At 41.3% G+C, this 14,443-nt stretch overlaps 1 protein-coding gene across 2 annotated transcripts in view; it reads left to right on the top strand.

Moving 5' to 3' along the window:
- Positions 1-14,443, top strand: part of LOC138285390 (sodium channel protein type 2 subunit alpha) — a 666,155-nt gene that overhangs the window by 94,663 nt on the left and 557,049 nt on the right. For both annotated transcript variants that reach the window (XM_069225263.1, XM_069225264.1), the window contains exon 2: positions 8,420-8,566. The gene's annotated coding sequence lies outside the window, so the exon portion shown is untranslated. The remainder of the gene's footprint in view (positions 1-8,419; positions 8,567-14,443) is intronic.

The following is a 14,443-nucleotide window of genomic DNA, read 5'->3' as shown; positions in this document are numbered from 1 at the left end:
AGTGAGAAACTTTGTTTCCTTGCAACAGATGGGTTAAGAGTGTTATTAGAGCCTTTGAGTGAAGCAGATCTAAATTTAGGTCTTCTACAGGTGGGGGAAATTATGGAAAACAGCCATTGCAACTTATCACAGGGTGCTGAGGTGCATCATGAATGGAGTCTGAACATGCTATTTGTGTGAATGTGCAACATAGTGGCATGCAGCAACTTACTATGGAAGCAAAAAGAAGATTGCAACAGCGTTGATTCCAGTGTAATAAACAAAATATGAGGAAGGAGTTTAAAGCTCTAGTTCAAAGGCGTGCCTTTGTCATATTGGCATATGGCAGCGTAGAGGTGTTTAATGTTTTTTGTATTGTGTTTTGTAGGTCTAGAAAAGATTTACATTTTTAATCAGTCAGTGTTTAGTCAAAATTTCCAGTGCTGCATGTGGCACCACCCCCATTTTCGCTTTCTTCCTACCAGCAGCCTTAGGAACCTGTCACAGACAGCTTTGTAATCAGTATGTTAACATATATATAGTGTGGACTTTGACCCTGCTCTTCCTCATAACTAGATTCCTTTGTTGTCTATTACAAATTACTGCTGCTGCTTAGATGGTTTTCCTCCCTATGTTTGTGTTTGCCTTACCCCTGGAGGCATTTATGTTTCACTCAACTTTTTTTTTTTTTTGTGTATCCTTCTGTTTCTGACTTGGTGAACAGTTTTTTCTATTTGCATATTTCTTTGCCATTTGAGCTTTAGCATTCTGTGGAAGTGCACGTCCTGTTCCTTCCTTCCTTCCTTCCTTCCTTCCTTCCTTCCTTCCTTCCTTCCTTCCTTCCTTCCTTCCTTCCTTCCTTCCTTCTACTGTCTCTCTTACTTTGTCTTTTTCCTTCCTTCCTTCCTTTCCTCTCTCTTTCTCTCTCTCTAACTCTCTTTCTCTACCTTTCTCTCTCCCCACCTCCTAGTCATCCTCCCTTTCCTTGTAAGTCATCCTTGATCACACCCCTTCCACTCTGCCTGCATACTGCTCTCTCACCCTTACTTTGATGCCGGGACTGAGTAATGCTGTGGCGTAGTGTCTCTATAAACACCCCTGCCTCTCTCTCCCTCCGTCTGCTGCCATTCTACATGCAACTGCAGCCAATAGCTTTACCAATGCACATAGAATTGTGCCAGCTGCCAGCTGCCATCGTAGAATGTTATTTTCTATACTTCCACCACATTAAAGGAGTGTAGTGGACATTTTGATGGCCACTGAGCACTATTGGCTTTGCCACTGCTTTTAACACAATTTTACCAACACTTCTTAAACCAGTAGCTACAGTGGTGGTCATCGCAGAATGTATCATGTATACTTCCAAGATGGTTACCACGTTCCATCTACACATGTTTGAGATGTAACACATAAAATCCATCAAACTTTAAGCATTGTTTTCTCTACTTCCAAGATGGTTGCAATGCTGCATCTACAAGCAACTTGACAGACATCTTGGAGGTATACAGAATAACAATACAGGGTGGCTGTCCAGCGCTATTGGCATTTGCATGTGCTTGCACCTTATTTCTACAAGGATTAGATAGACTGGAATTTAAGCCAAGTAGGAAGAAAGCATAATTGATAGTTGCTTTAGAAGCAGAGGATTAGTGGGCCTTTGACTTCAGGAATAATGCTGTGAATGATAATTATGAGAAACCATATATAATGCAGCTGAAGAGAGTTAAGTATACAGTATTACAAGTTGGACATTTTTTGTTGTGTTAAGGTGCAAATGTTACACTACTTCTCAAAAGGTGAAAGAAGATGGGAGAAACTATTAACCAGTTTGTCACTGTTGGATTAATTGGCTGCACCATGTCATTATGGGCACAATGGGCATGTCTTTTTCCGGCAATTGGAGAGTAATTGATTAGAGATCAATTTATTGTTCAATGGCATGACAAAAAATGAAGAATGTTTGTAGTAAATTAGAAATCCAGTATTAAAACAAGCCCTAAAAATTGTAAAATTATTGGGTTAGTCTATGATTTCTATCAAGTAGACGGAAAGGAGGAGTGACGTAAGTAATAAGGAACTAAGGCCGTAATTTTGAACACTGCGGTAGAAACCACTGTGTTCATGCTGGCGGTCTTACTACTGACCGCCAGTGTCGTATAAAGAACATTCCTGTGGGCCGGCGGGCGGAAACATTGCTCCACATCCAATGCCTCTGTGCCGCGGGTGCAGCTGCACCCATCGCGCAGATCACTTCCCGTAAATTGGGCAGTGACCTGCAGATGGGGCACTGCACAGGGGTCCCTGCACTGCCCATGCCAATTGCATGGGCAGTGCAGGGGCCCCATGAGGTGCCCCGTGGCACCCCTTCCGCCAGCCTTTCCGTGGTGGGGAAACCTGCCAGGGAAAGGCTGGTGGCTAAGGGATCATTATACGAGGGGCAGCACCGCTGCCCTGGCGGATAATGATATCGACCGCCGCCAGGCTGCCTAACAAAGGCAGCCTGGTGGTGAGTGAGGGCCGCCTATGGCAGCCCTCCAGGGGTACATTATGTGGCGGTGTGGCCCGCCATGTTCAAAATGTCCACCTAAATGTCAATAGGAAATAGAGTGATGATCGTCAAGGGGTAAGAGACAAGTATATTACAACAGAATGGCAAAGTACATGTGACATGAGGGGGTCGTACTTGAGAAGTGGTTCAAAATATTATTGGACCATAATATTGTGGTCAAAATAATATGACTACAAATATATTGTGTGAAATATTTGTGCTATTTAATATAGTTTTCATTATTATCATAATGTTTACGTCTACTACTGAATTCTATTTACAATGTATATTCCGTGTTAATTGTTATTTTATATTTATTTCATTTTGTGAAATCTTTTTACATTTTTTTAGGTTGGTTGGGAAGTTTGGGAGGATAGTATTTTAAATTTCAAATTTATTTTTAAAAAATTCGATATTTTTATTCATTTTTAATTATTAACATTATGAATGTGTTGATTTAAATTTTAGGAAGCATGTACTTTGAGCTGTTTTTAAAACTTCATATTGGATGTGTAGTTTCTTGGTTGCTTGGGTGTAGTGTTTTGCTTTTCTTTAATTATCATAAAATTAATACATTTACATTTTAAATTATAATTGTGTTTGTAATTGTAGTTGTTTTAATTCAGTGCATCTGTACATATCTTCATAATGTTGCACATTTTTATGTTCTTATTTCATGTAGTAGAATACCACATGTAAATTAAACATTTTAAAAATTGATAATATGTTTGGTAATTCATTTTTAAGAAATGTTATAAATGTTTAGGTTTACAAACATCCCCTATTTATTTATATATAAAAGTGCATGTGGGACAGGAGTTGGAGTAGTAACCCTGTAAGCCCCACTATATGGACCTTTCCCAAAATGTGTGCCACTGGAGTTAGAATATTAAGTATGACCTCCTTAACATTATCACTTTCCCCAATGTTTATGTACATGGAATGAGATTAGCAAATTTAGCCACCCTGCCACCTCCAGTATATTCATTTTTCCCAATGTGACTCCATTAATCTTTGCATCATTAACAATGTTTGTAGGAATGCCTTTAGATTAGTAAATCTGCCCCACTGTGTATGCACTTTCTCCAATGCTGCTGAGATTGGGGCTTGAATAGTATGTCTGATCTCCCAATGTATGCACTTTCTTTGGTATTTGTGAGACTGAAGTTCAAATAATTACTCTTACCCTAACCCACAAATATATGGACTCTCTCCAATCTTTGTCAGACTGGAGATAAAATATAAATCCCTCTATCGTATCAGTTTCCACAGTGAAGTTAAATTAGCAAACCTGATCCTCTTATAAAATTTGGGATACATTTACTTTTCTGCATTCAGCAGTTGCACAAACATGCTACCTAAAACTCACAAATGCTAGGGTGTTTAGTATAATAAAAGGCTGGTGGTGCACCTGAAACATTGGCACAGCATGTCAAAAGGCTTCACAACTTTGTATGACACAATACGCATAGGCCACCGAGTGCAATTTATAAAACTTGGCAAACTCTTACAGAGAGAGTGTTTTTGTTTTAAAAGCGTGTTTGAAGTTGAAGTCAAATGCAGACAAACATTTTACTCAGTTCAATCATATTTTGGAAACAACCTTGAAGAATTAAAAAATAATATTTCACAGATATCTTCAAAGGACTAAACCTCATATATATTTTTGTAAATTTAGATACTGAGCAATGAGACAAATGGGAAAGATTCTCAACTCCTTCACTGGTTTTATGCTGTGAACAAACTATTCAAGTCCACCGTATTGTTTCATTGGTGGAAACAATTGATACATTGCATTGCCAATGAAAACCCTTCCAATAAAAGCACCAGCAGGACATTATGACCCCAGCGGTCGGCGATAATGTGGCGGTAATACCGTGACATTATGACATTGGTGGGTTGGCTGAAGCCAAACCGCCAAAGTACCACTCCGACCCCCATGGCTGTAGCAGTCGCCGGGCTGGAAATAACCATCTCCAGCCATTGTGCTGCCTGTGGGATTATGACCCCGCCTACCGCCATGGTTTTCATGGCGTTTGTAACGCCACAAAAACCATGGCAGTAGGCCCTATCAGTGACAGGGAATTCCTTCCCTGTCACTGATAGGGAGCCCCACCCCCCTACCTCTCCAAAGACCCCCGACAGCCTCCCACATCCACACCCCCCATTCTCAGACACACGCAGACACACACTCATTCACACATACATGCACGCATGCATACATCCAATCACACACACATCTGCACACAATTCAAAACATACACGCAGACACGCATTATGATTTCTAAACATACACGCACTCACACTTCCATACATTCATGTATGCAATCAACACTCAGACACACCCGCAACCATGTACACACATATATGCACACACACCCCCCACACACACAACACCCCGCACCAACCTCCCCTGTCAGAGACCCAACTTACCTGGATCCAGGGGGTCTTCCGGCAGGAGACGGGACGGGGCATTTCTACTGCCAGCAGCACCCGCCAGCAAAACACCACCAGGCTGTATTATTTGTCATAATATGGCTGGTGGCGGTCTACTGGCGTGGCGCTGCTTGTGGCAGCAGCGCCACCTTACTGCCATCCGCAGGTATGGCCACAGACGGATTTCCACCCTTCTTGTTGTGGAATTCCGTCTGTAGTCATAATATGGCGGACGGCTGGTAGCCGCGGCGATGGTCTTTTGGCGGCCATCACCGCTGCGGTAGGCGGTTTTTACTGTCAATGTTATAATGAGGGCCAAAATCTGAATGCAAATGGAAAGCTTCCCTCACATTCTACATTTGTTTGGTCTTTTTTGTTTTTTTTTCATCACTGTGACACACAGTGGGCTTATTTCACATTTGTGAAGGTGATACCAATCAGAGCCATAAGGTTCTAGAACTGCGATTCCCAAAGCTCAGATCCACCCACTAGACATGACGGATGCTTTTCATGGGAAGTAGCCCTGAAAAGTAAGGACAGGTGCTTCACCACAGAAAAATGAATATCCTTTCTGGTCCCCATGAGTGCCTATTTGGGGCTTTGCCCTCAATATGGTCTCCTAGTTCTTCCATTTTCATTGAGAGAATTGTGTGAACGCTGGGTGGTAAGAATTTTGTGGACCAACACAGATTCTGGAACTTTCCATCTCAGAAATATGAGGAAAATATGTGATTTTAGCTAAATTGTGAGGTTTGCAAAGCATTCTGAGCATAAAACCTTTGTGGGATTGAAGCAAGTCAGACCACTCTCGTCTTCCCTTGGAGTCTAGGTTTCAGACATGCCTGTGTTTAGTATGTTTAATTGGTTCACAGCTAATCTCAGGCCCAAATACCACTGCTTCTACATTGCTAAAGTGGGTCATTTTTCATGGTGAAAATGTGATCTCTGCATTGTTTTTGGCACCTTTCTTTTAATTGATAAGCCCACCCATACAACAGGGTCTCCATTTATTATTACATTTGTTATTATCACCTGAATTTCTCTTCATTTTATGTTTCTAAATGTAAACCAGTGTGCAGGAGAGAACACCATTTACAAATGAACCACATACTACTATCAGTAACTCCAAATTCGGAGTTGATCAAAAATTATTATTCCTAAACTCAGTATCTTGGGCACATTTAAAAAATGCATAGGTTTTCTTTACACCTATTTTTGGTTCATTAGATTTTACCATATGAATTGAAGCACAGTCGGTACACAATAAAAAACAAATATCACTGTAACCTGTTGCTCAGTTAATGGCTCTGGTTATCAAGTGTTTTTTTGACGTCCAACAAGTACTATATACCTCCGTTACTAGAAAGGTCTGATGGACCTAACGGTACATCACTTTTATAAATCAGTCATCAGGGCAAAAAATTATAGATGGAAACATTGATAACTATTTCTATTTTGTGCTTCTGATGTTCTTGTTTTTTTCAATGATTCGCTTTTTTTTGGAAACCAATAGCGTTGTACACAAAGGACCCCTTGCTGGTACGTTGTCTGATACTTTGGGCTAGCCTGCACTAACAGGCACAACACTACACTGATTTGCATATGGCTAGTCTCTATGTAGAATGCTACAGAGGGAAAATAGTGGTGGATAAGAATGCAGCCTTAGCAGTCACCAGGGGTTGACAGTAGACCACGCATTCCTTCCATCATTATGTTCAAATATGGGTCCTGTGTTCATTTTTGCCATATAACTCACTCGTGCTGCAGCTCACTGATGAGTCCCATGTAGATCAAAATAGGTCTGGCGTTTCTTGTGTAGCCATCCTGACTGCACCTGAACTGACAGTTCAGGCTGAATTGCTCTCGATAGGGCAGGGCCATGGCTGACTTGCATATGACTTATCCCTCTCTCAAGAGTGGCCCAGTGAGCAAACAATTATAGGCTGGACTGTAGCCTACGTTATAGCCAGTGTCTCATATTCTTTCATCCTTTCTTTCCACTGCTTTATTGGAGCGTCCCAAAATGTGATTTCTATACTCAGATAGGGTCTCTTGCTCCCTGTGCCATAGGACTGAGGAAGCATCTCTATTTATTGAGTCCAAGTAGGTTGAAACATTCTGGGGTTGCTTGTTTTGCCAGCTGCAGGAAACATGGTCTGGCAGTTCGAGCTGGACTGCTTCTGTCAAAGCAGGACCAAGACTGATATGTGTATGCCTGTTCTTTGTCCGTGGTACGGTGAATAAAAAATAACAGACTGGAACGCAGCATCGCCTGAAGACATGTGGCTAATATTAATTCCAACATTCCTTCTAACACTTGTTTTTATTTTTTTTCAGTATTTCAATATATGCCCCAATGTTCTGGTGTAAAGCTATTTGTTTAATGTATAAGCACAAGTGGAAATGAGAACGATCTCAACCTACGTTTAAGAAGTCTAACCTCACAGCTTACATTTAACTTCAGTTGGTGATCCAAAGAAGGTGCCTAACTGTTTTTCCAGCTACAGTTTGGTCCATTTTGTATCATCTCTCTAATTGACCAGACGCTCAATTGCAATGGATGTTTGCTTGATAAAATTAATTGCAAAATGTTCACCGACACCTCCTTTCCCTCCACACACTTTCACTTCCCTCACTTCCAAATAAACATGCCAACCTTTTTTGTAGTTCTATCAATTAGGTTTTTTATAGATAAACACTGGCATGCTCTGGAAAAGGTAAACATTCCCACTACTGTGATTGTCCACTGCCAAGAAGTGTAGAAATGCCTCCAGTTTGCAAAACGTTTCATAGCCTGGCTTTTACTCATTTAGCCCATAGTATGGTTATGGAAGTTAAAGGTGTATTTCCAAGTTTGTAATAAACGTGCAAACCCATTTGAAAGTGGGAGGTTCTTTTGTGTCTTCACCTTTTCTGGCTCCTAAAGTTGATTTTAGAGACTATGACTGACCATGATTATTCTTAAACGCAAAGCTGTTGCAAAAGCGTCTAATTTACCCAGCAATAACGCACCATCTGCTAATGGGCTAATATTCGTAATCCCACTACACTTTGACATTTCCTTCTCACCTAACAGTATAAAGTTCTATAGAGAAGGCAAATAGAAGGGGGAAAAGCAAGGCACCTGTATATGGTACCTCTTCTTTTTCCCAGAACGGGTCTTAAAAATCGGATTGGCCACACTGACTGGGTATATCTCAGTTATTCTAATCTTGTTCCATAACTGTGCAAATGTATTTGCAAAAAAAGTCACAATAAAGAGATCACAGTAAATTATTACAGTTCTTTTTTTGCAGCCCTTTCATGATGAAATAAAGCAACACTAGCTTAGGTATTATGCCTTTGCAGATAAAGACATTACCTTATATTTTGGCCATAACTTCGCTTATTGTATGTCGTATGCTCAAAATATTCCTTGTTCTCACATATACATGTATAACCGTTTCTTACCTACAGATATTCAAGTGAAAATAATTCATGGATAAGACTCGGTTGACCAATCTGCGGTTATGGCTATAGTCTGAGGAAGCACAATGCGACTTTTGGTGGAAAAAAGAGGTAGTCTTTGAAATACGTGCGATCAAGTTACCAGTTTTAAACAAGGTACGAAACTTATTAACACTTAAAAAAGATGTTGTCACGTCAGAACCGATTAGTGGTTTTCCGCAGTGCTACTCCCTTGCTAGTTTAACCCTCTGTCTAATTAAACCATAATCACCCGTGCCTTTTATTAGGTGATGTTGGATGATAATCCATCCTCTTAAATTTTGTCTGTTGTTTTTAATATGTAAGGTCACTAGTCACTTTAACATTGTTTATATAATGCCCGTGATTTTAATATGGATCACCTGTAGCTGTTCATAGTTGGTACTAGTTTATGAACCGAAATGTAATTGTAATGCAAGGCACATATTAGTTTATCCACTTGACACCAGGCGTTTAATGAGTTTGTATGAGGTAAAAAAAATTGAATAAGAAGTGAAGTAGAATGGGCCAGAAGGTTGCATGTTTCTCAGCAAATTATTTTGTTATATGTTCTCTATGAAACATGGTGGCTTAGCTCGTGCATGCACTTTTAATTTAGCTACCACTTACAGATGCCTGCCAGACATTGATAGAATACCACCTAGTTCGTATATGTTTACATGATGGAGTTGAGACAATACCGCTGTTTGCGTAGACTGATTTGGAGTTTTTGCATTAGTTAAAAACCTGTGCTGAATGAGTCTGAGATAATAAATAGCTTTAGATAGGTAACCGTGAAAAAAAATGGATTTTTTCACAGAGGGTTTCTGAGTGACAGTGAATAGACAAAGAGGGCGAAGGGCGAGTTATCTAGGATGTCAGTATAATGTTATGCATGCCACTCAAAATCATAGGGCCCAAGTTAAAACTGGTGGAACACACAGGCGGAAGAGTAGTAGGGAGCCACTTTCATCCATCTGTAATTCTATATTTGTATGCCTCATTACAAATGCAGCTATATAATAAATCTAAACTGTTTTGACTTGATTATACACTGAGTTGTCTTTCAACATTAACTGCCAAGGTTGTGCTAGACCAGTGTTTCCCACCCAACCCGTGGTCCGGGGACACCTGGGTTGTCCGCGACTGCTTAGAAAATCAAATAATATTAACAGATTAGGTCCCCAGCTTTCAGTAATGACTCACTGGGGGGCTCTGGATTCAAATACACATTCCGTGGAGGGCCCTGGGCTCCAGTAATGATAAAGTGGGGGTTCTACAGAAGTTAAAAGGTTGGGAACCACTGTGCTATACAGTGGTAACAGTATTGGTGCAGTATTTATTTTACCTGATATGCAACGATACCCTGGGGATCTCTATTTATCCGATGCAATATATATTGCAGGCTACAAGTTTCCCTTTTAAAATGGAACTACCATGCAGATGTTGGTGCTTTCAACAAACAAATCTGCAAGCCCCAGTAATTTCTAGGCCGTTTTTCTCCCCCCACCACCCGGTAAATACAAATAAATTTAATCTGTTGATAGCTACCGGTGGAAAATTCCAACTGTAGGATTTTTGCCACATGCCCATAATTCAAACACCTGTACAAACGGGTTCCCTCAGATGTCAGAATGTACATAGGCACTTACAATAGAGGCCTCATATTCATTCAAAACGTTCCATATTGACTAATACGAGACTACTGGCTTTTTACTTTTGTAGGAAACATTATGCCGTAGGTAATCTTAAAAGCCTTAAATTTAACATTTTTAAGAAAGGATTATGTTATGTGCTATTTATTACCATTGTTGAATGTGGGCTATATGTCACATGAAAGGGAAAGGCTCGAGGGAGTCAAGATGCCCCTTTCCTTTCTCAAAAAGTAAAACAAATGGTATATCACGTGATGCACATCTGCATGCTTAGTTTATCCATGCTGTTTTTGTCATTTGTAGTAGCTCGATTTGTTTTTTTATTATTTACTTTATTAATCTTCATATAAACCAAGTGCAAAACAGTACAGTGCAGGAGATACGAGAGATATGAGATCATTGAGATAGTTATTTCTGTAAGGAAAAAGGCACAAAAATCCACAGATGAGTAACTCAATATACCCGTCAGGACAACTACGAAATAAGAACATCCCCCCACATATGTCTGGCTTCCAAATATTGTCTCCATCTATTTGCCCAATCAGATTCCAAGGGGTCTGATGTTGGCACAATCAGCCTGTACATGAAACCTACAAATCAGCCAGGTAGGTCAAGCCTCCAGATCTCTGCTGGCGTCTGAGCCTAAATCTGCATCATCATTAAAATGGCTGAGCAGCTGACCCCATGCCAGTATTCATGCTGCTGCCCTGTCATCAGTGCGCGCTAGGCGCATATGCAGTTTCTCTGCTACACCCCATTCCTGGAAATCTCGGAGCCAGCAAGAGAGCAAATTGCACAAGCTTATATGAGATTTCTCACCTGTTCACGGCTCCCACCACACATGCTCCTGGAGTCAGAACTATTTCCAAACCAGTAACCTCCTCAACTTTGGAGACCAATTCCCTCCAATATTGTTGTACCCCATCACATGACCATGCTCTCCTCTCTGCAGCGTTTACATTTAGCACCCCCATGAATCTTATTCAATTTATATGGGTTCACATAGATGCAGTGTAAAAAGTTTAAATGTCTCCATTTCTGACTCACCAGTTCTGATGCTCTAGCCCATCGGTGTTGGAAAACGGACTCTCTAATTCTCGCTCCCAGGTGCTACGCGCCACACAGGGCTTCAGGCTTTTATTCACCCTAAGTGCCTTGTAAAACAGTGTAATTAAGTGTCTCCCTTCTCCCCAGTGTAGTAGTACCCCCAGCACTGCAGATCCCCATGGGGCAGATGGAAAGTCACACCACCGAAAAAAGATAAAACAAGCTTACGAGATGAAATTACGTTGATTTACAATGAAGTGTTTATATAACTATCACCAGGTATTTCTCTGTGTAAACTCAATGTACCATGCAACCTATAATGCAGCAAGCTATGTTTTTACTTCAGTTTCACAGTGCAATGGTAATGACTTTGAATTTGACTGTTGCGTTGTAGATATTTATTTATACCCACGCTCTAAATAACTTGTGTTTCTAAGTATACTTGCTCTAATGACATGTTATAGGGCCATATTTATTTTCACAGGTATGGACTAAACATATTTTTGCAATGGCAGTAAACATTAATTTGACCTAATAATGCACGCTATTTTAAAGATATTGTACTAATAAATCCATATTGAAACATTTACTACCACAGTGGAAAGGCCAAATTCGAGTTTATTACCACAGAACAGTAAAATTTGCATTAGAAAAACACTGCTTACTCCCACATCGATTGATTGTCACAGTTACTTAGGGAATGAAACTCTTCATTATGAGAAGGTCTCTTCAACATAAATTTACTACACTGCACAAGTTTAACTCCTTGAATCTAAGGCCCCCATTATGAATATGGCGGGCGGACCACCGCAGTAATGGTGGTCCGCCCACCCTAATATGACCATGGTGTAAATGCCACTGTGGAAACACTGACACTGCCAGGCTGCCTGGTGGCGGCGTTTCAGATCCGACAGGGCAGCGCTGCAAGCAGCGCTGCCCTGTGAATTATGAGTCCCATTCTGCTGGCCTTTTCCTGGCAGTTTACACCACCAGGGAAAGGTTGGCAGAATGGGTGACTCAGGCCCCCATGCACAGCCCCGTCGTGCATTTCACTGCCCGACTTACGGGCAGTGAAATGCGCAACAGATGCTCCTGCACCCGCCGCACTGCCACATTGGTGAAGGCTCCATTTGGAGCTGGTGTCAATGTAAAGACCCAGCGGGAAAATCATTATTGGGCCGGCGGGGGCTTTGCCGCACTGGCGGTCTTCCATCGCCCGTCAGCGCGGTTGTCAGCAGGGTATCCTGCCATGTACAAAATAAGGGCCTTAGTATTGGTAAAATAAATTTTATTAAAAACAAATGCACATGAAAAAATGGCATGACATAAACCTTGCATTCAGATGTGCAGAGCCTCATACGCTGTTTGTTATTGTTGTTGATGGAGGGGAGGCTTTTTCTTTCAAAAGTCATTGCCCCTCCCCACACTCAGCAACGGTGATAAATCATGTATTACACTCTGCACATCCATGCATATACATCATAGATAAATGCACTATAGTTGAGGTACAAAATGTAGTTCTGTGGAGCCCTAGGAAGGACTCACTCCTCTGCCCTTGATAGGAAAGATTCATTAGAAGCTATTTTGTTTAGAGCAATATGTAGTGCATGTGCCATGGTAGGAAGAAAGTCAAGACTTGAGGTTGTATTTGAAATTTTGACATAATGTGGTCTGATTCAGAGGACATTAATGCTCTTGGACATTTCAAAATACTGTCTTGTACCGTCTTTGCCCTTTGTTTACAATTATTCCAAATGAGTATTCAAAACCTATATTTTAGACTGAACTAAGACCATACTTAACCTTCTTTCTACTTGAAGAAACAAGCAATTTACATAGGCTTTAAAAGTAGACCTGTCTTAGTCACTGCTTCTCATGACCAATCAAAATATGTTTAGTAAACATTTGAAGATGTTCTTGTTCTGTTTCATTTGGGGTTTCGAGTGTCCTTAGTTTATGCCACTTCCTCATGCTTATTTCTACAACAGATAAATGCAATTAAAAATTGTGCCCTTTGAGTAAGGCATAGCAGCAAAGTCTCAGTATTCGACAAGTGTTATGCAATAATGTATGGCACAATATTGTGATGTAAAATATCTTTTGCCATTATATTGTATTGAATAGAGCTATATATGTTAAATCTGTGGTTCTGTATATATGTTTGTTTTCACAAGGTTGAGGTTTTTTTTTTTTGACATGTTTTTATTGATTTTTCCAAGAGAACCAAACAATGTGCTACATACATGTGTTATCAATGACAGGATATTGGTGGTTTAAGTAGATCTTTTAAATTCACACAATTTAAGATAAACAAACAACTGAGAACACCTTGTACACTTCCAGGTCCCGACAATCTAATCAGTGTGTTTGAATTATTACCTACGCCGATAGCTAGCGCATTCTAGTGCGGAGTGGCTCCACAGTTACCCAAGATGGGGTCTTAGCCTCTGTGCGGGGGGGGGGAAGTGCGCGAACTATTGGGGTGCTAGTGTCTGATGGTTTGGGCATACTGGCCTGTGGGCACTGCCTGGGGTATGTGCGCTTGGGGGTTTGGTGTATTGTCAGCGGGGTGAGGTGTTGTTGATAAGGTTGTATGCGACCCCTGACGGAGTGCTGCATTGTAGCCGGGTACATGCCAGTGACCGCCTGGGCATTCACGGTAATTCGCAGTTCATGGGGGCCTCTTGTAATTTTTTGCCTCTAGCTTAGAAACTAATGTGTTCCAAATTTCGCAACCCGCGTGTCGCAGTCCCCCACTTTCCAGTTTCATGAGTACCTGGTACTCAGCACGGGCCCATCGCAACGTAAGAGTGAGCCAGGCTTTCGAGTCGGGTGCATTGGGGGCTTTCCAATTCATGGCTATCAGTCTTTTGTACATTGCATGAGCCAGATCCACAAACTTGTGTTGGTGTTTGTGTTTTTTCGCCCTTGTCCTGAGTTCAAGTAGGCAGGACTTGGGACTCACGTCCAGGTCAAGACTCGTCATTTCTGCTAATGTTTTGACCACCCCAGCCCATTCCTTTTGTATCCGTGGGCACACCCAGACAATGTAGTAAAACTGTGCCTCTGGTGTTTTACATCTGGGGCAGGCCGGGTCCGTCCCGGGGAACATGCGTTTGATCCTGGCCGGTGCTAAGTATGTTTGGTGTATGTAGTTGAACTGTGTGTATCAGAATCTGGGGTTTCTTGAGACCTCACGGATGTGGCTCAAGGCTTTTGGCCATTCTTCCCTTGAGATCGGGGCAGGCAGTACGGCGTTCCACCTCTCCCAAGCTTTTGGCAAATTGGGTCCCGGGGGCTTATTCAGGAGTTT

This window comes from Pleurodeles waltl, chromosome 3_1 (genome assembly GCF_031143425.1).
Source record: "Pleurodeles waltl isolate 20211129_DDA chromosome 3_1, aPleWal1.hap1.20221129, whole genome shotgun sequence".
Taxonomy (NCBI): Eukaryota; Metazoa; Chordata; class Amphibia; order Caudata; family Salamandridae; genus Pleurodeles; species Pleurodeles waltl.
Note: the sequence above shows the minus strand (reverse complement) of the source record. Positions and strands in the feature narration are given on the sequence as shown.